Source organism: Lacerta agilis, chromosome 2 (assembly GCF_009819535.1).
Source record: "Lacerta agilis isolate rLacAgi1 chromosome 2, rLacAgi1.pri, whole genome shotgun sequence".
Lineage (NCBI taxonomy): Eukaryota > Metazoa > Chordata > Lepidosauria > Squamata > Lacertidae > Lacerta > Lacerta agilis.
In genome coordinates, this window is record NC_046313.1 from 69,652,747 (window position 1) to 69,677,440 (window position 24,694).

The following is a 24,694-nucleotide window of genomic DNA, read 5'->3' on the forward strand; positions in this document are numbered from 1 at the left end:
ATTCCTCTGAAAAATGAAGCTGCATTGTGAATCTAGAAAACCAACTGGATAAAGGTCTAGTAGCAGCAGCCAAGAAGGAAATGAAAGATTCATGGTCCTTTAACCAGCCTTTTGGAATAGTTATGTAAAGGAAAAACAAATTCAAAAGACATATCCAAAGAGTGGTGAACTCACAGGAGCGAGTTTACCGTCTTGTCTGTGCTGCAGGTCTAGCCTATCCCCCAAGGAGCCAACCAAGCCCACTGATGTGCTCTTGGGATGCTGTGCAGCAATGACCAATGAGGCAACCAGTCTGCTCCCACCCACTATGCCAGGAACCTGCCACACAATGTGTTGAGTCTAGACTTTCCACCATTCCTTATGCTATTTAACATGTGAATGGTACTATGTATATGCAAATAATCTAGTGGTCATTTTGTTACACCAGGGGTCAGCAAACTTTTTCAGCAGGGGGCCGGGTCCACTGTCCCTCAGACCTTGTGAGGGGCCAGACTACATTTTTTTTGGGGGGGGGGGTGGATGAACGAATTCCTTTGCCCCACAAATAACTCAGAGATGCATTTTAAATAAAAGCACACATTCTACTCATGTAAAAACACCCTGATTCCACCAACATTTGACTTCAAAAGAAGAAATTTCTTAGCAATGAAAGGACTGGTAAAAAGGAAAGGAAAAATTAAGAGCATCACATTTCTGTTGAACATTTGGGAGTTATTCAAAGCCACAATAGTGAAAATTCAGCTAGAATGTATACTGAATAGGAAATGTGCCATCTTGTCCAAAAGGATTTGAACATGGGTAATTAGAAGAATCAAGGAAACTGTTGGAGGGAAGCAGGATTCCTTCAGAAAGTAGAACTCTTGCTCATATCAGGAGAACAAAAGCAAACACACAAGAAAAATGCAAGGAAACAATAACGAATGCAAAAATGAGGAGCATGCTACTTAAAACATTAAGATAAACAATAAAACAATCATTTAAATGCAACAGAGTAAGTAAACAAGCTATGGAGACAGTTGAGTCATTGGGATAAGGAGACTCATGTGAAGCAGAATGAATTCTATGTTTCTGTTTTCTTTGTGGAAAATGTTGGGGTGCTATATCTAGTACATGGGTTTTTTGGGGGGCGGGGAGACTAGCAGTGTAGTATTAATACTTGTTATGCCAGCAAATAAACAAAAGAGGATAAAGTGGTGCTTGAGTGTAGTGCCACCTGTCATTGCTCTATGTTAGCATGGCAAACGTGATGATGTGACAAGATGGTGTACACCATCCTAAATAGTTATGATCATAGTGTAAAAGTGACAGTTTATCACTTGCTAATTGCATTCTCAAATTATAAACTGTAACAATAAAAAGTAGTCACAGTGAGACATTAAACGGTGCATGTTTTCCCTAATAAGTGTTTCAGTCCCCCATCGAAGGGTCAGTAAAAACCCAGCAGCTTGGTGCTGATGTTTATCAACTTTATAAGGAATCTAAGGGTGCAGTTCAGCAGGGTAGGGTTTAAGCATGGAGGGAATTGAGCACAAAGAGGAGGGCTGAACTCTATCACTTTGAAATAGAATTTAAAGAATGCTTACATTTTTAGGATTAAGTTGCAACAGCTGAAACCTAATTAAATTATATTCCACCAACTGAGGCTTGCACCCATCTAAACATGTGCCAAACAATTTTTCTTTAAAATATAATGTGGTATAGAAGTGAAATGAACATGAACAACAACAACAACAACATTCAATCTGAGATTTGTTTGCTTCCTTTCTGGCCTCTTTATTTTTCAGATGTGCAATTAAAACATTCCCCACCGCATAATCTGGCATTCCTGCAATTCTGCAACACATTTGCAGGGAACACAGAAGTTAAATGTGATAGATAAACTGCCTCTGTATAAACCAACTCCCACTATGTATTTATGGTTTTCTCTATACGGTTGCAATGAGCTTTTATAATAAAATGAAACTTATTGCCTTAATTATACTAGTGTCATTTAATATTTATGTGTGTTTTAGTTTCTTGTTTATTAAAAAAAAAACTTTCTTCCATTAATGTAATTCAATGAACAACTCTGATTTTTCATAAATGAACATCAGATACAGTTTTTCAATAACTATATTGGGAATCTCTTTAAAATTACAAAACTATAAATATTTTAACAAACACTGAGGGTATCTTATAAAACTCAATAACTGGTTTTTTTAAATGGTGATAACAAATGTAAGTAATAACTAAATGTTATTCATTAGTCAGGACCATAAAAAGATGCAGGTCTATAAAAAGAATTAGCTGAAACAATTGCCATTAAATATTCAGAATCAGATTCAGTAATATGCTATTTTGCCTTTTATGCTGCTGCATTAAATACCTAATCCTGCTCTTAAGGAACATTGATCTCACTGTTCTGGGCTTTAAAGTGCTTGTTCTTCATACTTTCCTATCCTCTTCCTGTCAGTTGTGCATTTATTATATGGCATCCCCATAATGGTCAAATATGGATAAATTTCAATCACTGTGCAATCTCAGGTTTGTAGACTATAATAATGGAACAAATATAATTACAGAAACACTTTTGAATAAACAGTGAGATTCCAAAATTTCAATATCTAATGGAAAAGTTACATTGATTAACTTTTCAATAGAGGATTTCCTTTAGTGATCATAGGTGTTGGTTTTGGCCTATATTTTGTTCAGTACTCTTCCCTTTTTGGTTTGGTTCTATCTTGCATTCAACTAGCAAGTGCAGACCAAAATTAAAAGGGGGGTTCTTCAGAACAGAAGGTTAGTTCTTGCTTCTGTTCACATTAGCTTCCTTTAATTAAGGATGAGACTTCTGTGGAGTTCTATAATTCAGGCATGTTTTGTGTATTTCTGTTGGATTAAATGTGTAATTCTTTTGGGCATCCTGGAAATATTGGTTCACTTGTTAAGTTAGTACTATAATACAAAAGTGATTGGCTGGAGCTTGCTCAATGCCTATGGATTTAATCATATCCCACCTTAGAAATTGTCCCCAACACTTTGCTTTAGGTTTGCCAGTATACCAAAACCATACTGTAGTTGTTTTTTGTTTGTTTCATATTCCATTCATCATCCTGATGGTTATTTCAAAAGAGATGCTGTGCCATCATTAAGCAATGATGTCACTATGCATTATTATTATTATATTATTCATCAGCTCACCCACTTTAATGTGATTGGCTAATACAACATGTTGGATAATACTTTGATGTAGCAGCCACAGATCCCTTGGAAGCAGGGCAAACAGCATTCATGAAGAAGAATTAAAGGTAGACCTTGATGGAACTGTAGGTTTTGCAGGGATCGTCAAAGCATAGAAATGAGAAAAGGCACTAAAACAGTTTTGACAGATGGAAGAGAATGAATTCAGGGTAAATTTTTTGCCAAGATTTATTTGTTAAATGTATTCATTTTCTCCTTACTCAGTTGTCATATTTGATTTACCAGTGAGAATAAATGATCACCAGAAAACCCACTGTGCTTAATGAACTTACTTACATAAAAGGTCCAACAATCTTTAGGCAGGTTTTCATTTGTGCAACACCTCTTTAGCTTCCTCCAAAAGAAACTGAACTAATCCTGGGAAACGTCAACATGCTTGGCCAGGTTGCCTCATCAGGGTTTGGGACTTCATGACCACCACGTCAAACGTGGGGGTGTCTCAAAGTCAAGTGGCAGGCCACACTCTTAACTTAGTATTTACAGTTGGGCAGAAGGATGGTGATTCAGAGGTGGGGGAGGTTTTTTTTACTCCTTTGTAGTAGTCAGAGCACTTTCCAGTTTCAACTTGCTTTAGCTGCTCTATTCAGGGATAGAGGGCAAATAATTATTTTCTGTTAAAGGACTTATATTGCACACTTCCATTTTAAAATAAAAGTCAAGGCATCCTACAACATACTTAGAATGACAATATCAACTCATCAGCAAACTAGTTGAAAATATGCAGATCAGCAATGGATCACAACAGATCAAAACAGACATAAAGGAAAGGAGGGATCAGGGTTCTTTTTATGTGTGGTTTTTTTTTTTTAAAAAAAAAGGTTTTGTGAAAGCTCTTGGGAAGTTTCCTGTTAGCATGGCTAGTACTTCTGTTGAAAACTTTGCTGCTCCTCTGCGGCATATGGAGATGGCTTTTCTGCTGAACGTTATTACTCCTAAGTGTTCATTCTCCCATTGGGCTAAACCCAGTTGGCTGCCTCGTATACTCGGGAACATGAGGCAATGAAACTTGGGAAGCTGGTAAGAGGAAGAAAACTTGAAGTAAGTACAACTGGACAAAGATATGAGTTCATCTTCGGACCTACTCCATGACAAAAATGGTAGTGAAGAAGCAATATTGACCCTACTACTATCACATCATAGGAAGCTGCCTTATATCAAGCAAGACCATAGCTCCATCTAGCTCAGCTATTTTCTACACTGAAAGGAAGTGGCTCACCAGGGTTTCAGACAGGGCCAATTCCCAGTCTTACTTGGAGTTGCTGGGAATTTATTTTGGAACCTTCTGCATGCAAAACAGATGCTGCCCCACTGAGCTATGGCCCTTCTCACCCAGTGCCATCCAAAAGGTGTTTTTTTAAATGGGGGGCGGGCATTAATTGAGAATTTTATCAGTTGTCAGGAAAATATTCATAACCCTCAGAATCCCATTATGAGTCTATTGCCAAGTACATTGAGGATAAAATTTATTATAGCTGTGGCATTATGGACTCTACCACTTTTGCAGATTATCTTGATGTGTTCTAAGCACTGCCTGGTCCAGTACTGCTGCATAAATTTCAGCTATTGAAACAAGGGGACATTGATAAATACAGCCTTCCTCTTTGATGCTCAACCCTTGACCGTCTTAGCTTGTATGAGTTGACCAGTTGGGTCCTGGGCACTATAAATGCCTCCTGGCATTTATTTATTATGTACTCCATAAAATTTATACACTGCTTGATTGTAAAAAAGCAAACAAACTATAAAAGCATTTACAAAAGATAAAACAATAAAATCAATAAAAAATTACAACAATATTTTAAAATATACAAAGGTAAAATACTAAAACAGATTAAAATTGCCTCACCTTTCTAAACATCTGCATGGGCGTTTCTAAACAAGAATGCTTTTAGCAGGTGTCAAAAATAGTAAAGTGAAGGCACCTGCTTGATATCAATAGGCAGGGAGTTCCAAAGTGTAAGTGACATGGGGTAGTAGTGATCCTGGCTCAACTCTGATTGGTAGTTGTCAAGCCACTCTGAAGAAATCCACATTTAACACTCTGGATTTGCAACTTACTTACCAGTCATCCAGATGCACTTTGGGGGCAAGGTCATGGCTGGAGAACTTCAGAGACCCTTGGATGACACTGGTTTACTCTGACATCGACTTCTATCCACTTTTAGGCTGGGGCTTGGCATGGAAACAGCTCGTCTATGCTGAAGGAATGCAATCCTGCTGAGTCACCTAAGTCTTTCAGTGGTCTTTGATACTATCGAACATGGTATCCTTCTGGACTATCTGGAGCTGTCCTACCTAGATATCTGTTTCCGAGAGTGGTGCTGGAGGACTATTACTCTGCTCCATAGCAATTATGCTGTAACCTTCCGCCCTGGCTATTTTGTGCCCCTCATTTAACATCTACATGAATTCAATAAGTTATGTCAACTGGAGTGAGGTGTCATTGCGAAGCTTCGTTTCTCTTTTTCATTAAATTGAGGTGAAGCTATGGAGGTGCTGAATCATTGTCTGCAATCAGTAATGGACTGGATAGCAGCCAGCAAATAGAAGCTTAGTCCAGATAAGATGGAGGCACTATAGGCTGGTGGTTTGTCTGGACCAGGGGGTGGTGATCAACCTGTTCTGGATTTATTTTCAATTTTTTAGCAGAAAGAAAAAAAGAAATTGGGACTTTGACACAGGGATGAGAGAGTTTTGAGACCCTGACGTCCCCTCTGCGGGTACAGGTATCTATCTCTGGAGATCTGAAGGGCAGCACATTTGATTCTTGTAGAGGACTGTTTAGAAATGACAGCTATTGCAAAATATAGCAGTACATTAATTAAAAGGCAAATAATCTACGGAGAATACATTGCCAGGTACACTGGCTTCTGGTCCATTCCTAAGCACAATTCAAAATGCAGAATTGGTTTATAAAACCCTAAATAGCTTGGGACCAGTGAATCTGAAGAGCCACCTTTTCCCACATTGACACTGCTCAGATAAAAGTTTTTGCAGCCCTGCTCTGATCCCTCAGCTTTCTGAATTAAGGTCGATAGTGGCCAAAGACAAGTCTTCACAGTTGTGAGCTCTGGAGTTCACTTCCCGGGGTGCTTGTCTGGCACTATTTTTGTTTTCATTTTCTTGAAAACCTATTTATTTGCCCAACCTTTTAGTTGTTGTTTTTCATCTATGTGTTGTTTTATGCATGCATTTTATTCTGCTTGTTAACTTCGATTTTATTGTGTACTATTTTATTGTCTTATTGTTTCATTTTATATGCTGCTTTGAGAACCTTACTGAACAGCAACTAATAAATTACTCAAGTATCAATAAATAAAAAATGGATTTCATTTGCTGTTATCAGAGCTAGTATCTGATTGCACTATTCCAAACTCTAGCAGCAACTGAAATATTCTGTCCCTGCTTTATCAGCTATGAGGAGGAAATAATCCTCTTGCTTCTGCTTTTGAACCTAAACCAAGCATTGTTCTGACACAGGGACATGCAATTTGAGAAGCCCTTGGGTGGACTGCATGACATCTCTATGGTATATAGGGACAATGTACAGGAGGGATAGAAAATCTGGCTTTCACAGGGATGAGGAAACAAAATGAAACATTGTCCTTCTGCTGTGCATTTAGTCATTTTTACAAGGTGTCAGCAACGGAAATAAACCTGTGCTGCACAAAGAGTATTGCTATGTGAGGCTCTAAAAGGAGTGCTAATCTGGAACACTGAAGTTATAGTTTCAAGGGGAAGATGACAGACAGTTTGTTTTCAAACACTGTAGGGTATTCTGGGGTCTCTGGGCTATTTGCAAAGATTATCCTCATTTCTATTGAAGCTCCAGACAGATTAAATTAGATCACTAAAAGGCCAATGGAACACATTTTTGTACTGCAGCAGCTCAGTAATCTCTGCGCACTTGCAGCCTGTGAAGATGAATCCAGAGTAGCTGGCAGTTCAAGGGAGTAATTTGTCAAGGTTTAGTTGTGTCTAGTATAGTAAGGCTTCTGTCCAGAACTATTAAGGGAGGAGAAAGGAAGGAGGCTATAACACAGGATCCTGCTGCATAATCATATCTAGTAACAGAAGTCTGCTTTATTACTACCAGGTTGCACTGAGAAACTGCGACCTACACATTTTTATTGTGTGTCCAGTTTTTTAATGCCAGAATATTCTGCATGTGAAGGAATGCCAAAGATACCATGAATCCACTCTGGAATTATTTTCAAGGAAAAGTGGGCTAGAAAGCACTTCAGGCAGCATAATGGGTCGCTGTGTTTGGCTGTTAACCTTGGTTCAAGCCCACCCAGGGGTTAGGACTAGATGATCCTTAGGATTCCTTCCAATTCTATGCCCCAAGTAAATAAATAAAGTGTGCAACTTTAGACTTTTTTTAAAAAAACTAAAAGTTCCTAAAACCTTTCCTTTTCTTGTAAAAATAAAAAAGGTGTTCTGACACCTTATAATCTTGTCTGCAGCATTTCCAGATCTGCCATTCTGTTATGGATGTTGGCCTGACCATACCTTGGGTCAGGAAAACTGTTTGAGATATTCCTTAATACAGTAGTCTATGGTCAAATTGTTTCAGCCATATTTTTAAATGGGGAAATAGGCTGGAAAATAAATGGAAATTCCCCTGGAATGTGAGATACTTTTGGAGAAAGTTACTCATACTTCCCCCTCTCCCAGCTACTGATGATGCAAGATAGATCTTTGTATAAAGTGAACAATGGGAAGGTTTTTAGCAGAGACACAAAAAAGAACTGCAATATGAGACAGAGAGTGAGTGGATGGGTGGGTGGGTGCATTTTGAGCTCTAGAAGGCACCTTTGGGAGTGCAGGTATCACTTTCTGGTCATTTGATTAGGGTCTGTGGATCTGCTGCTTGTAGAAGTGTTATCCTGCTTGCTTCCACCTGTGTTCTACAGGTGTACTTGTAAATAAATTCAAATATTACAAAACATTTTAAGTCTCCACCAGAAGGTTTCCTGTACAGTGGTACCTCAGGTTACAGACGCTTCAGAAATATTGTAGGAAGGAGCTCAACAGGCCCCAGAGCTAGGTTTTGTTTTAGTGTGAACTGAAATAGGCAGCTGGCACCCCGGAATGTCTTGCTGCTGCGTATTAGAGTACAGGCAACAATATACATGTTTAACACAAGCACTTTTTCCTATGGTAAGCAATATCAATACTTGTTCTATTTGTCTGTTGAACTGAATCCCATATAGTAGTTATGTATTGTGTGAATTACTTTTTGAACCCTAAATAATCATTTCTTTTTATCCACTTTCTCTGCAACTGGCAGTTTTGATAACCTTCTGTCCCCTCCTACAGAACAATTCTATGTGTGTCTACACAGAAGTCCTATTAAGTTCAAAGGGCAAGTAAAGGATGATGGGAGTTTGTAATTCAACAAGACCCAGAAGGCGACAGGTTTCCCATCCGTGCATTTATCTATAAGGTATTTTTAAACTGGAAAATTATTCTTTCATCTGGCACATATTTTCCATAGTTAATATTTCTATTATAATTTATTTCATTTTTTAAGCAAATATAAACATATATTAATTAGTGTCAAATACTATATTTTCTCCATTTCTAATGAAAAGAGACTAAGAGCTGACATACGTATCGAATTGCTGTCTTCCTTCTTTTACCCTTTGGTTAAAGTTGGTTAAATATCATTTCCATTTTAATAGTTCCATACAACTATTCCATGAGTTCAGTATATTATAGGTGCAATCCATCAAGTGCTGCTCCTGAAGATGTATCAAGGATGCACATTAATAATGCTTGGGTGATTGCCCAGTATTTCAAAGCATGTGGACTCCTGGCACTGCAAAACTGAGTATTGGACAGTTGTTATTTACTATGGTTCATTCTAAAAAAAAAAATCTGCCCCAACTGTGGCAGATTGAAATACAGTTAACAAGGCTCTATTATCCCTTGGTGCATGGCACTCCCCCTTCAAAGTTGCTGGAAAAAGGAAACTACATGATGTGCACATGCACAATCATGCTTTGAAAATTCTTATAATTCTTATTTATTTATTTATTGCATTGCATTGCATTTATATTCCACTTTTTCTCCAAGGCATTCAAGGTGCGGTACATGGTTCTCCCCTTCGTCATTTAATCCTCACAAGGACTCTATGAGGTAGTTTAGGCTGAGAGGCACTGACTGGTCCAACGTCACACAGAGAGCTTTGTAGCTGAGTGGGGATTTGAACCCTGGTCTCCCAGGTCCTATTTCAACTGTTCAATCACTACACCACATACACATCATTAGGAGAGAACTGACACAGCAAGTCAAAGCTGCTAATACAGTACTTACGATGCCTGAAATATCTGCCTGCAATGTGTTCATAACCACAATTTAAAATTCAACAGCAGCAAAACAGTGTGATTTTAAATAGTTTTAACATATGAAAAAAAGCAATTTTGACATTTTAATGCATTTTAGGTTAGATGTCAAAACATTCAAATACTCAGCCATGCGCATCCATCTCTAGATGTGAAGAAAATTCTAGTGCCCTTGCTTTTCTATAATCTTTTATATCTTAACTTAGCACAAGGCTAAAGTCTACAGAAATGATTTATTTTGTAGGAACTTCTTCCCTATACTTTTGTGTGTGTGCCATGAACCTGGTATATAGAAATGCAAACCACTGCTCATAAGACTAATTGTTATAAAACTCAATCTGACATCAGATTGCAGATCAAGGATATGCAAGATTGGGACTGCTGCCAGAATCTATGCTCTCGAGAGGCTCCAGAGAGCTTTGGAGACACCAACCTATCTGAAGCTTTTGTGTCCTGGATAAAGGAAATACTTCCTCATACCATTTTGCATGTTTAGACCTTTAACCTCCCCCAAAATAAATTCACACATGACTCAGATATTTGGTTTGGTTTTTGGCAGAATTTAGGCCACAACTTTATTGATTACAACCAAGTGAGTGGTTGCATAGGTTCTGGTTCGACTATCTCCCTGCACCCTTGCAGGCAGCCCTGTCCGAGAGCCACGTTCGTAGGACAGACAAGGATGAACACCAGGGACAGCTGATGGAAGGTTCACCAAACAGCCGTTCTGATGTCCCCGGGACTTGGCCACTGGCTGGACCCCTTTCGGGGACTGACAAACCATCACGTGCCACGCCTATCACCTGAACCAGAGCCTATCCGCAACTTACAACTTGTGACTAGTTGCTATGCGGCAGGTGAAACCCAAATGGCACCAGCCAATCAGCCAAGTGGGGAAAATTCCTACCGTGCCCCTGTCCCAACGATAGACGACACACGACGGCATAGCAAGGTCAATGCAAGCCCTAAATATAGGGAGTGATGGGTGGGTGTTCCAATGCGTTAGGCCCCAAAGAGGAAGCTCAGCAGCCTTGCATGGGCTTAAATAGGTCCCACGTTGCTGCATTTTAAAACACCGCATTGGCCAGATTTCACCCCAGCAGCATGGGACCGAGCCATCAGGGGTTGTGGCCTTGATTTCCAATTACCCCCACAACACTGGGTCGGGTTGCAGGTCGCACCACAACACGTGCCCTATTTTAATGGAGGACCCGATATACAAGAAGGTCGTATCAACAGGATGCACTCTGACCAAAGCAAATAAACTGTGAGTTTTAGCTCCTTCATAATTAAACATGATTTATTTCAAAAGTTCAGAACACTGGAAAAAATAATAATGGAAAATTCAATCTACCAGGATCTCTGCATAGGAAAGCTGCAATGCAGATGTGAACTTAAAATTACACAGCAGCACTCTGTGAAGCAGGCATAAGTTTCCAATAGGGTTACCCATTCAAAATCCTAATAACTTATGAAGGAGTAACTAAAGCTCCCTCCACAAAATAGAATGCTAAAAAAATATTAAATCAACTGGGATGCAAACCAAATGAAGACAAATATCTGAGAGAAGTAGGCAGAGGAGAGAGGAAGAGACAGAACTCGAAGAAGGAAACTGGCAGCAAACAAAAGAAAAAGGAAGAAAAATAAGGCAAAAAAGACACCTGCCAAAACCCCCAACAACAGCAAAAACAACACAGAGATAGCTTCTTCTCTGCCTGAGGTCCCACTGAAATTATCAATGCTAAATTTGACCAAGAATAATGAGCTCTATAACCAAAATGGACAGGAATCGGGCTATTATTCTATTATTTTTGTTTGCAATATAATCATGTAGAACATTTTCTGCTTCTGGGGGATGGGGGGGTTAATGTTTATGTTCCCCAGTTTAACCTTAGCTCATGAGCATTTGGCTCATGAAGGAAAATACAGACTATTCCGTTCTCAACCATAACTGTAGGCTATTCCATTGGGGAGGTTGGGGAGACGGATAAGGGAGCCGGGAGTTTGAATGTTGAAGTTAACCCCTTTCGGAATTCAGAGCATCTTTATTTTGTGCTGAATACTTTAAAGATAGCACTTTGCTGGTACATGTGCCCAGCTAGACTACATAGAATTAATCATAACGCATCCAACCTTTGCTGGTGGGAATGCAGTTTACCTGGCTCTCTAGTACACATGTGCCAGTTTTGCCCCCAAATTATACCCTTTTCAGAAAAAGTTTTCAAACACTTAATCAAATGATGGAACACTCACCACAACCAGACCCATAACTAGCCCTACTATCTTATTTTACTCTTCAAATTAAGAATATAACCAATAAAGACCTCATCCTCATTTATTAACTGCAACTAGATTAGTGATTGCAAAAAATAGGAAATTTTAAATGCAAATCTTTTTGAAGCCTAGATTTCACAAGTATGGGACATTGTGCTTATGGACAAATTAACCATGTCACAAAAGGAATATTGATGTGCAGTGGTAAACTCACATCTACAACATGGTATCCTTCTGTTTCAGTGTATCTGAAGAAGTGTGCATGCACACGAAAGCTCATACCAAGAACTAACTTAGTTGGTCTCTAAGGTGCTACTGGAAGGAATTTTTTATTTTATTATGGTATCCTTTTATTGACTTTGTTAAGACAATTGGAACATGGCTTTCACCCTCCACCAATTCATCGCACCTTAAGAAGAGGCACTTTCAATTGAATGCCTATCTTGGAATGTCTAAAACTACAACTATCAGCCGCTATTTTTATTTCTTTTCTATACAACCACTAAGCTCTGTTTTCCTTGTATAGGTATTTTGTTACTTGAAATTAAAAATCTATTTTTATTTTTATTTTTTTTAAAAAAAGAGAGAGAATAATAAGCAGCTAGAGGCAAGTGAGCACTTAATTATTAGTCATTTGATTTCAGTCTATATATAACTGAAAACATGTGTCTGCATTGTTCAATTGTTTCTTAGTTTAAAAAGTATTGTTTATTATTTGTAGAGGATTCTTTTTAAAAAAATCAAAAAGGAGAGTAATTCTTATATTGCCATTTGCTGTAAAGATCAAATTGCTTTCTTTATCTCTACTCCCTGTTTTGTATCAGAATCCCAAGTGCTATATTTCATATAAATGACTTGCTCACTGTCAAGCAGGGAATCCACAGGAAGACAGTGCTCTAGGTATCCTACAGGGCTCTCCTGCTATGCGCCATTCAGCAAGGCAATTAGCATGATATTTTTATCTCTAACCTGATTTTGATCTAATTACAAGTCAGTATTTTACCTATCAGTTTTGTGTTATGTGCTAAATACACCAGTCAATTAGTATTATGCCACAACCTAATGCAGATAAATAATTTCACATTCACATTTTTGATATTTTTTAATAATTTGGGCTTTCAAGTTAAACATGCACAATGAAATGAAATGGATCAGGGCAAAGGCTTGCTGTGGCCAGAGGCATATGAGAGTTTTTGAGAAATATTAGAAGCCTCAGGAACATTGAGCCCTGCCCTGTAACACAGAAACTTCTAGGAATAGCAGTCTTTATGTGATGGCTCCTTTCCGTTAGGTCGGACAAGGACCCCAGTCAGATGGGGACTTGAATCATGAGTAAGTCTGCTGGTTTCCCTAATGCAGGGGTCAGCAACCTTTTCCAGCTGTGGGCTGGTCCACCGTCCCTCAGATCATGTGGTGGGCCGGACTATATTTTTTTTTTGGGGGGGGGAATGAACAAATTCCTATGCCCCACAAATAACCCATAGATGCATTTTAAATAGAAGCACACATTCTACTCATGTAAAAACACCAGGCAGGCCCCCAAAGAACCCAGAGATGCATTTTAAATAAAAGCACACATTCTACTCATGTAAAAACAGGCTGATTCCCGGACCGTCCGTGGGCTGGATTGAGAAGGTGATTGAGCCGCACTTGCCCCCGGGCCTTAGGTTGCCTACCCCTGCCCTAATGCAATGAGAGAGGGGACTAGAGACTACAGAGTTGTAGGTTCAGGTGAAATATGGTGATTGGGTTGAGAAGTAGGGCTAATTTTGTCAATGATCATCAAATTTTCAACAGTTCACTGTATAGGTATGCCACTATCGAGTAGCTCGTTTTCTTTTTGTTTGAAGCTTGTTTGATTGTACAGTAAGCCTGAAATTACATACATATAACATGTGCACATTCAGCTTCACAGGCTTAGCAATAAAATAAAATGAAAATAAAATGGGGGCGGAAAGGGGGTGAGTGTCTTGGAAAAAAATACTTTGTCAAACCCACCTGCCATTGCACCCAGTGTGTGTTGACTATACGCAATTTTGGCTTTAAGCATGATCCCGGGAATGTAACCCCTGTGTAAATTGCAGGCTTACTGTATTTTATCATATATCTTTAATGCAATTAGTGATGTGAGGTGAGAATATTCTCTGCTAGAAAATTCTCTGGAGAATATTCTCCACAAACTGTAAATTCTAATGTATGAACCAGTTTTACAACCCACATTTAAAAAATCTAGTAAATAATAAGTCAAGCTGTGATATTACCAGTATAAGTAATGAATAATGATTTTTTGATCCAGTTACATTACTGAACATTGTGTCATTCACCATTAGCAGTTCTGAAATATGAGCTTCAGAAAACTTTTTTAAAAATGCTATTCATTTAATTTGATGAACATTTGAATTCATATGTTTTTCAACTATATGTAATAGCCTTTTTTCTATTTTGGTGTGACCTTATTCTTAGCAATTCTATACCCTTGGCCATACAGTGTGATTTATTTATTTACTTTTTTACAGAAAGTAGCTTTAATGCTTTATACACTTAAAGTGCTTAAAAGGTAAAGGGACTCCTGACCGTTAGGTCCAGTTGTGGACAACTCTGGGGTTCCTGCGCTCATCCCGCTTAGGCCTATACAATTATGTGTAACAGCATGTGAGGTGGCCTTAAAGCCTATTTTTTAAATAAATTTCTTTCTTGTGACAATTTATCAGTTATCATGATAAATAAGTTTTGTGTTGCCTTACTTGTCTAAGCAGATAGTAATTTGCATTTCTGATGTTATGTAACTTGTCATTACTGATTATTTGTATTTTATTTTCTGGAAATAATAGCATTTATTTTAAACTTTATATTGATTTTATTAGTGTTGCACTGAAAATATTGTATCATGTAGATATGCTTATTAAAGAACGTACTCATGTAGCGGACCTGAGGTTTTTTTATATTCCTTTTACTTTAAAAGCTACATTTCATGCATACACAACATAATTCAAATTCAAAGTTGATGGTAAATATACGGTTAGTGGCAGGCTTAGTGATTAACATGAGTCATTCAATTTGAATTTTCAATTTCAAGTTTGGTGCAAAAAATCAAAGAATGTGAATTCATTGCTTTGTCCCATTGAATAAAATTATCTGTACAGTTTTTGGTTGCCATCTGAACAAGTTTACCCATGAATAAACATGTATATTAACTAATTATATCATTTTCAATGCATTAAAATGAACATTCTATTTTAAATTAAAATTCTCTAATATTCTCATTAATTGAGAATATTCTCCAAAAGATTGTTTTTGAGAATTTAACATCACTAAATGCAGTAATCTGTCATTTACTGCTTTGGGGACCTATGGGCCAAAGAGTGGTGAAACACACATACACACACAACAACAACAACAACAACAACAACAACAACAACACATACTACACACATATTGGCAAACGAGCAACAGTGAAATAGTTTAAGTAATTCCCCACCCCATAGTTGACTAGAGAGTTGTGCCACAGAAAGTTTCCCTTAGAAATAGAACACAAATCTCTAAGAGACCAATCTAATGTATGCCTTCTCAAACATAAATTAAAGTCGTAATTTAGTAGTAAAGTATGTCACTCTAATGTTGTCAACCTCTTAATTAGACATATTTTATATATCTACACTCACACAAAAATCATTTTAAAATCTCTGTTCATTCAGCTTCAAACTTTACGTACAATTATTCACGTCCCTTTCCACTTTCCCCCACTGTACACATATTGTGGTGTATACAGTGTGGCCAGGTGCGACCATTAATATGACTATCACTAATGCAAGCCCTTTGCAGGCCTCACATAGATGTAGTATGGGGTTCCACTCCTTTCCAGGCTTCCAGGACACATCCCTTAATGGTGATGGGAAAGTGGATTACATTTAACCTGACACCCATGTACCCACCTGAGGGTTAAGGCAAAGAGCTCAGTGCACTTCATATGGAGTGCCCTTCCATGAATACAACTCAATAGTGCTGTATGAGTGGAAGGGAACAGATGACATTTTATCTAGAAAAGAAACCAACCATTTCTCTATTTTAGCAACAGTTACAGGTAGGTAGCCGTGTTGGTCTGCCATAGTAAAAATAAATAAATAAATAAATAAATCCTTCCAGTAGCACCTTAGAGACCAACTAAGTTTGTTCTTGGTATGAGCTTTCGTGTGCATGCACACTTCTTCAGATACTACTATCTGAAGAAGTGTGCATGCACACGAAAGCTCTATTTTAGCAGTCAAGTCAGAACTCTAGTACTCAGAAGGCCACTGTGGGCTTAAAATGCCATCAGCTTCCATTTCTGCCATGTATGTCATTTGGTGACACTTTGCTTTGCTTAATGAATAAAGAGCCCTGGTTCTTACTTCCAGCTAGCTTTATCCTGTAATTCACTTTATTCTCCCTTGAAAAAATCAAATACATTTCACTCTGAGGTAGGTGGCTTTTATTCCCATTTTATAGATGGAGAACTAATGAGGCAGTGAGATATTAATAGACCCGAAACCATACACTGGAACAAGTCAGACCATTGGCCTATCTAGCTCAAAACTGTCTACACTGATCATCAGGGTTTCAGACAGGCAGTCTCTCTTAGCCCTACTTGGAGATGTGTGGGGTTGAAGCTGGGAACTTCTGAATGCAAGGCAGATGTTCTATCACTGAGCTACAGCTTGTCTTCACCAATTTCAACAGCAGAGGCAGAACGTGAACTCAGGTTCCTCAAGTTGAATTCTCTAGCCACTAGCTAAAATGGCCTTTATACCTAAAGAAATTAAGGAACTGCTACCTTAGGATAACTTCCCATATAAAGAAGTCATTTAAGTCCATAAGTGATGATCAGATTTAATCAAATAATGGCATTACTATAGGTTTATTTGTTTTCCAAAGGCCGATTACTCCTTCTTCAAAAGAACTATTAACTACACCCTGTTTCTTCACTGCAGAAAAAGTGCACAGCCACTATTACTTGCAAATATGACAAGTGGCACATATGCTAAACTATTCCCTAAGGACAACCAGCTTCTCTTGAAGGAAATTAAGAGTTTGACAGGTTGAAATGTGGTTAAGGATAGTAAAAGATTACCTATTAACTAAAATACTCTTTGCAACTGCTCCCAATCAGCCCCTACATGAGTTTCAATCCTTACATTTTCCTTTAATGCTGTAATTGTAGATGGTATTCTCTAGAAGGTAACAAGGAACAGCTGTTATGAGTGAACTTGGGCTAATAAGGTCAACCAATCTCACAGCAAATTAACATATTGACCTGGCTCCAAGGGAAAACCAACTTTAGACAGAAATAAAACCCATACAATACAAGAAAATCTTTCTAAGCAATAAATATGTGCTGGCATGTCTCTAAATTCTTTATGACGTTTCTTAGATGTAATACAAATTGAAAGGGTCAAAAGTGTAAAATAGAACTGCTTATTTTCAGTTTTGTTCTTGTTTCTTTTATTGTAATAAACAATTTATATAGTATTTCTAGACTGCAATCCAATGTACAGTTATGCAAAAATAATTCACAGTTGAAAGCAGCTGGACTTCTGCATATGCACTTAAGGGTCATTTTCATTTGGAGCAGAGAGTATGCAAAACGTTTGTCACTTTTTATAACTGTTTAAATTTACCCCCCCACACACACACACACATGTTTATATATATGACACTGGTTAAGCAAGAAGAAAGCAAGAAGGCACACAGGCAGTGTAGGCAAAGTAGTACCACCAGCCCAAGCCAACAGGAGTCTCCCTGAACCTGGCTCTACCACCCATTTCAGAAACATAGAACTGTCCACTTCCACCACCCTGGCTCAGTTCAAGTTACCTTGCACTCTGAAACAGAATATTGGTTTCGGATTCCATCCTGCTAGATAGGTGTGACTTCCATTTCACATACTGGGAATAATCGATAGCTAAAAGAGCTATCAATGACAGTTGTGAATAATCAAGGAAAGCATACTGAGAGAGCTACTCTGCATAAGACTTTAACATTGTTCTTGTGTCCCAAGAAGTGTTGAATACTGGAATTAATTTGTACTTAAAGGTTTTTAATAAACGTGCAGGGAATTATTACTAGACATTTGGCCAGAATCCAAAGAACTACTTAGGCTTACACAGCTCAATGGAAATTTGTTACATTCCACTTAAAATAGCACCAATTGCTTTGGAAATTACCATTAGTCTGGGGCTACATGGTGTATATAGCTTTGAATTTAGATTTAAATCCAGTCTTGTCATTTGTTTCTTGTGCAACAAATTTTGGAGAATACAACTAACTGGGTCTAAGATGGCCTTCAAATGAGAGTTCTATTTGAAATGATCTGGGCTCAGTCAAACTCACCTGGGTGTAACTGGAGGTCTGCTCCTTTCTTCCTTTGTGTTTGGTGCTCTCCAGTTATTCCTTTCTCCAAAATCCCCATTTGGCCAGAAAGCACTCTGGGTTACTTTGGGCCTGTCACTATCTTTCAGCCTAACCTACCCCACAGATTAGCATGTGTGGAACTATGTATACTACCTTGCACTCACTGGCAGAAGGGCATGATATAATTACATGATATGATACATTAATAAGTTCTTAAATTCAATTATTTCATACCTATGGTTCCCCACCCTCACCCAATCTATATACTAGCTACTGTTAGTTAGAGTAGACAGTACTGGGCTAGATGGCCAAATAGTCTGACTTTCTGTAAGTCAGGTTCCAGTGTTATAGCTTTCTGCCAAGTTTTAACACTAGAGTTAAAACAAAGGTGCACAAAAATTATCAAACTAATTCTCCTCTCTTGAATTACTATGCAAAAAATTGAATGCATCCTTTCCTTATTTGAATTTCTTTCAACACCCTAGACCTGGGGTTGGAAATCTTTTTGGACCCATAGACACATCTGCAAACACGATAAACTATTGTGGGCACCACAGACATCGATTCCTACAACCAAACACAACCCATTCTATTGACTACAATAGAATGCTTCTTTCAAGCCTAATTTCAGTAAAGGTAGTGAGGGGACGCTGCGAATATGAAGACAGGCCTCTGTGGACACAAGTGTGTCCACAAGTGCCGCACTGGTGACCCTTATCCAAATGTGCCATCTGGGGAAATAGACATCAGTACAGAAGAAGAAGAAGAAGAAGAAGAAGAAGAAGAAGAAGAAGAAGAAGAAGAGGAGGAGTTTGGATTTGATATCCCGCTTTTCACTACCCGAAGGAGTCTCAAAGCGGCTAACATTCTCCTTTCCCTTCCTCCCCCACAACAAACACTCTGTCAAGTCTCAGAGGCCAACTTGGGGGGGGGAACAGTGTAGGGGTGGGGGGGAAAGACATTTGCACCAGGGAAAGCTATCTCTGTAAGACGTTATCTTCAAAAGCTGACTCTCCAACAAATGGAGGGAAGAGACTGTATGCTTCTCATAGACTAGTGAAGTTCCTCCGGTATTATCAAAACACCTTTGGATTCACTTTAGATCCCTTAGGTATTTCCACCTGAGCAGAACTCCAAAATCCACTTCAAGTTTTGTGTTACGGCATCTCTACACACCACCATATTGATGGATTGCTAAAATATATTCCACCATAATTAGGGTAGCAACCTCTACATTTTCATTCTCCAAACTATTATTGATTTATTAGCACAGCAAAACCTGAAACACTCCTAGAGCCTGTGACAGAGAACCTGGACTGAATGACCAGTGAAAGACTTAAGTATTACTCTACAGCACTGTAGCCAATATTCACAATCTAGACAGTCTCTCTCTTTCATCACTAGTTTCTAGATCTCTCCAGAAGCTCTAGTGCCCATTTCTTCTTTCCTATCTATTCCACAACCTTCCCAATTAACCCAGTGCAATTTGCTTTATTTGCCTATCCCAAAGGAACTCTCACCCAGCATTACCTCTACTGAAAATGTCCTTAAGTGGGCCATCCCTGAGTAAGAGAAATTCATATACGTGGGTCCCACTATCCAAATGCTCATTCTAAGAAAATTCACCTATCTAAACACAAGGAATCCGTACACTCTGCAGATTGCAATATCCAAACAGCTGGACCTGTGTGTAGTACTGTAAACAAGCAACTTTAAACAAGCCTTACCTTTTTGCATTTTGCTGGTCCGTGGCAACCGTTTCGCCAGAATCCATGGCAGGAGGAGGGGGAAGGGGGAGAGATTGGACAAATAAGAGAGCATTCTTTCCTTCTTTGTTTGCCATTTCCAAGGTTTGAGGATTTTCCTTGGTTTTTTCATCATTTTCAGGTCAACACTATGGTTAGGAATGCATTAGAAATTTCCCTGTAGGAATCAATGGAAATTATTGACTTGTAATGAAAATGCTCACCAACTAATGGTTTGCTGAGAACACATTGCGTTCGGATAGCGGGATCTAAGTGTAAAATGCAGGAGGTAATGTTACATTCATTAACAACATCTGTTTCAGCTTCAAAGTGCAGAATTATTATTCTGTAGTAGTCATTTTCAATCCAGGTTGTTTTCCCTCAATAGCATCATCAAGTGATTCGGAATGTTTGGGAATTCTTGCTATTCTACAGCAGAAATGTTTTCAATTCTTACAGAACTTCCTTATTTCAAGACTACAGATTAGTTGATTATAGGTCTATATCAAATTTCCAGTTTTTAGTTCAGGGGTTATCTAAATGTTTTGATGCATAATTACTGCTGAGGCTGCACTGTTGTGACATACTATCTCCTGTTGATAGAGTAGTTATTTACTATAGGTGCATCTGAATCAAATTGTAGATATCTTTGATAATAAAGATTTCACTCAAATACAAACTACTGCAGCAGTGGAAGTTTTGGGTTTTGTTTTTCACACAAGAATTTGCTCTGATGAAATGGAAATTTGCTTTCCTCCCCCAGGCACACCCCAAATCTGTTCTGGGGTTTTCTCCAACCTTCTGAAGAATGTTTAGGGAGGGTGCTCAAGGGATGCATGGGGAAAGAGGAGGGAGGCAGTGGAAGTTCTGCTGTGCAAGCAAACTTTCTTGCAGGAACAGGACAACCCTTAATTTTGAATTTTACAAAATATGTAAAAACAACAACAACCCCACCTCATTTTCTTCATCATCCACTAAATACAATACTATCAAATTTTAAAAATGGACATAATCATTTAACCTCCACATCTGGCCTAATCAAAGTAGAAATCAATACTTAAGTTAGTCATGACTAAGTATGATGGGCTAATTGGATGTCAATTATGTTCCATGAAATCAGAATGGGCTTTATCTTGGCCTTGGATGCTTTAAATGTATTTTAATTCCTATTAATCACTATGTGCAGGATTCATAAAGGAAGGTTGGATCCAATGGTGGCCACATGCTGCTTAAATCAGTGCTCTTCATCAATCAAACCAATCAAAAAAATTTGAAGGAGCCAATTATTGTATCAAGATAATGGTAAGCTTCTTTTTTAAAAAAATCAGCCACATTTCATATAATATAAATACATGCCCTTTTCAAATAACAATAACATGGTTTTTTACTGGGGGAAAATATGTTTTTGCTGATTTAAAATGTCTTATTAATATTTTGTATGTAGCAAGACAGAAGGCCTATATCTGATCCCAGGAATACATAAGAATTTCCTATAGGTTCTGACCAATTAGATTATGTGTTGCTCTTATTTATTTGTTTGTTCCATTTCCATCAAAGTAGCAGAATTACAATATGCAGCATTGGTTTGTTACATATTCGGTGAAGTTACAGGTAGGTAGCCATGTTGGTCTGCCATAGTCAAAACAAAATATAATAAAAAATTCCTTCCAGTAGCACCTTAGAGACCAACTAAGTTTGTTCTTGGTATGAGCTTTCGTGTGCTAGTAACTTAGTGCACGCCAGCACCAGGGACAGCTCCTTGTGGCTTATCTTTTTTGCCCTGAAAATAATGATCACAAAGAGCTCTGTGCTGATTTTCTTTTCTATAATTTCTGTGAGAGCTGGTGAAATTGGTACACAAATAATTTATACAGCTAACACTTTTATTTTGGTAGTCTAGTGTCTTAGAGAATGGTTTGTGCTTCTACATTCAGGGTACTAGCCAGGATAATGAAGAATTTATCTAAAAATAACTACCATGGAATATTTAATTTAGGAGCAAGACTGCTGTGACTAACATGTGAAAGAGAGAGGCACAAGTGACAGCACAATAATGAGAAAATATTATTATGTGACCTTTGCATCCACTGCAAAATTCAATACACCTGTTGCATCTTTACAGTACAATTCAACACCATGTCTCTAAATAATAAAATCCTATATTACACAGCTACTAGTGCCTGGAGATTGCTTGATTTTGTGCTGAAAAGAAATTTTATTTTCTGTATTCCCTGCTATGATTCACATGTGTGGCACACTACTAAATCAATGTGGAAGAAATTCAGTGGCACCGATACTGATGTGACCTAGCCCTCTAAGACACGGAAATTGCATTAGTGATGGCATCTTTACAATATACACCATTTTAAGTGGAAGAAGGCAGTGTTGGAACTATAAGCAAAGGACATTCTGGAATTCAAGTTTATATTCTCAGAAATCTGAAATCAATTCCAAAAATCTTGTTTTAAATTAAATAAATATTAAGGAAGTGTAGCCTTTCAGAAGAATAAAGAGTTGACTGGCATATGTCTGTTTCAGGAAGACTGTGCCTTTGGGTAAAACTGTTGGAGAGTTACAGTGCCTACTGTGGCTTTAGACACCAATACGGAAAGTCATGTTTTGTTGCAACTGGGGCAGATGAAGGTGTCTGGTTGTGATGATGCAGGTGGATCATGGTGTTTCTTCTCTCTGCGATCCTCCCAGCAATCATTCCTCCTCTGGTCTCTGCTGTGGATACACAACTTGACTGACTGTCTCCAGGCACTGCGGTCATCTGCAAGAGATTCCCACACAGTGAGGTTAATGTTGCCAAGCTTCATGTCATATTTGCAGACATCTTTGTATTAAAGAGTCAGTCCACCATTGGGCTTGTGCCTGAAGCCAGCTCCTCATACAGCACATCTTTGGGATCCTGCCATATTCCATTATGTGGACATGACCAAGGAAGTTTAGACATCACTAAGAAAGTATGAACATGCTGGGGATGTGGGCTTGGGAGAGCACGTATTTGAGACGTTGTTCTGCCACTTGATGCCCAAAATCTTCCTGACGCTGTGCATGTGGAAAGCATTGAGGTGTTGCTCCTGGCAGGTGTAACTTCCTCACATCTCACCCGCAAGCCTGACCTTCATCTTGGCATTGGTCATTAGCATAACATTCTCCCATACCCTTTCAGAGAGGCAAGCCATAGCTCCCTTGCCAATATGCTTGTCCATCTCAGAGTTGTGGAGAGATTGCTGGTTATGGAGGAGTCCAGGTAAACAAAATCACCTTTCACCTCAAGCATCTGGGCACCAATGCTGCTACATAGAGTGTTGGTGATGTCCTGACCCAGGATGTTGGTCTTCATCAGGCTGACGGTAAGACTGAACACCATGAAGGCTTGGGCAAAACAGCTGATGAGAACAAATAGTGGGCGGTGAGAAAACCAAAACAAATATTCCCTTGTCAGTTCTGAACCTTGTTAGCTGAAATGAAGGAATGAGCAAACTACCAGAGGCTTGCCAGAACGTGAAGTGTCTTTACAGAATGGCAGAAAGTTATTGATAGCCAAATCTTTCTTTAATTAAGAAATAAGTACTACTTTGCTCAAACTTGGCAATAGCAACAAAATATTTTTAGAAATTCAGAGTCTTAGGAACTTGGGGTTGATTGCAGTAGAACCATATTAATTAAAGTCAATTCTGCACAAATATGGGATCTTGCACTTTTCAGCAGATCCAAACTGGACTGCATTTCAAATCTAAATGATATTAGGGCATCATAGGGAACTTCAGTAGCACAAAGATTCAGAATAGGTTTCCACAGCAACCTCACTGAGCTCTGTACCCTTCATTCTGTTCATTATATAAATGCAGAACATATATGCTGTGGGGGGGGGAATAAAGTATATGTCTCTAAATTGGGTTTCTGAAATAACTACTGAGCAAATTTTACAGTATTCAAAATGAAAAAAAAATGCTACAGAATTTAGTAAAAGTAAATATATAATGAGTATAATCCTTATACAATAAATTAAAGAATATACTGTTGTGGTACTACAGTATTAAATGCAACTTAATTAAATCTAAATAACAAAGTATCTAATCTATATCTATCTGTTATCTGGTATAAAGAGGTCAAAGGTGAAACTAGAATCAGCATTAAAATAAAACACTTATTAGAGGATGTGTAATTGGTCTTTTCTGTAATAAGGAAAATTTAAAAGCTAACATTATAACACACACACCGTCTTTTTATGCACAAGCCCAGTTAAATCAATTAAGTGCATGGTTAAGCATTTTTATGATTGGTGTTAACGACTGGTATCAGAATACCAAAGTTAGGGGATTGGAAATTTCCCACATCTGGTTCATATTGCTTAATGATCAATGTAACAAAAAGTCTTACTGCAATCCTTATTTGCTTTTTTCATGTTTGAAATAATGTATTTTCCAGGTGATTCCACTTCTGTCCTCCCCACACCAGCCTCTGGCCAAAATAGCTCTCAAATGAGTGCCTAATGGGTGGGATGGGCAAAACAGCCTCCAGATTATTCTATTTCTGCCCTCTGTATCCAATGTAATACTGCAATAAAGCTTTTATATTTCAGAAAGTACAAGCACAGTTGAGAAATAAGACCGTTTAATAGAAGTTTTGTCATAGAATTCAAACATGCTTATTTCATATTTGGTATTAGTTGCAAATGGAAGAAAATCA